Consider the following 1,339-nt stretch of genomic DNA (forward strand, 5'->3'; position numbering starts at 1 on the left):
TTTTTTTTTTTTGAGACAGAGTGTTGCTCCTCTTGTCCAGGCTGGAATGCAATGGCACAATCTGGACTCACTGCAACCTCCGCCTCCCGAGTTTAAGCGATTCTTCTGCTTCAGCCTCCCGAGTACCTGGGACTAAAGGCATGCATCACCACACCTGGTTAATTTTGTAGTTTTAGTAGAGATGGGGTCTCACCATGTTGGCCAGACTGGTCTCGAACTCCTGACCTCAGGTGATCCGCCTGTCTCGGCCTCTCCAAGTGCTGGGATTACAGGCATCAGCCACTATGCCCGGCTGGGATCATATGTTCCACACATGTTTGTTCAATAAGCATGGACTGCAACCACCTACATGAATATTCATAGCTCCTCCTGTAGCCTGTTGAATATGTATGTTTAGCCAACCTCTTCAGCATAAAGCTCCTGCCCCAACCCCTCCTGCTTCTAAATGTCTGTCTCTGGTGTTAACCAGAGGCTGCTCTTCCCAGGCTGCTGGATGGCTACCTTGCAGGCTGTCGCCCTTAACAAGAAATAAAGTGTCCTTTGCAAATGCATCCCTTGTGTAATTTTTAGGTCACCGCGCCATGGGAACACGCTACCAGGGGAAGGGAGCTGTGAGACGCGCAGGGAGGCTCCAGACAGGCTGGCCTGGGACACCAGCCGCTGCCCTTCCATAACATGGGGACAAGAGAGGGCAAAAGTTCAGCCCACCAGGGAGGATCTCCGGGCAGGAGATGGGGAAGAAGGAGAAACAGGAAGGAAAGAGCTCAGTGTGGGGGCGCGCATGGCATCCCGGTGGGACATCTGAGGCCCACACTCACCTGCTGTCCCTCCCTCCCAAGGCGGCCTCCGAGGGTGAAGGCCTGGGGGGAGGCAGACGCCTGGCCCTTTACTCTCCCTCCCTGTCCCCATGGCCGCTGGGTGGGGGCCGTCTCTGGGATGATCCCCGAGGGCAGGATCCGGGAGTCCCTGCAGAGGCATCAGCCTGTCTGTCTTGATGGTGGAGTGGCGGCTCCAGCTGGGCGGGACCACCAGGGGAGGGGCTTGTGCTCTGCTGGCTCAGCCTGGTGTGGACCCACCTCCCGGGCACTGGCTGCAATGACTTTCTCTTTCCCTTTGCAATTGCCTTGGGTCCTGCCGCACAGAGCGGCCTGTCTTTATCAGAGGTCCCTCTGCCAGGGGGAGGGCCCCAGAGAAAACCAGAAAGAGGGTGAGAGACTGAGGAAGATAAAGCATCCCAGGGCCTCCTACATCAGCGCCTGAGCAGGAAGGGGGAGGGGCCATGACTCACCAGGCCCTGGGAGGTCACTTTTTTTTTTTTTTTTTTTTGAGAGGAAGCTTC

This window comes from Pan troglodytes, chromosome 23 (assembly GCF_028858775.2).
Source record: "Pan troglodytes isolate AG18354 chromosome 23, NHGRI_mPanTro3-v2.0_pri, whole genome shotgun sequence".
In the NCBI taxonomy this organism is placed as follows: domain Eukaryota; kingdom Metazoa; phylum Chordata; class Mammalia; order Primates; family Hominidae; genus Pan; species Pan troglodytes.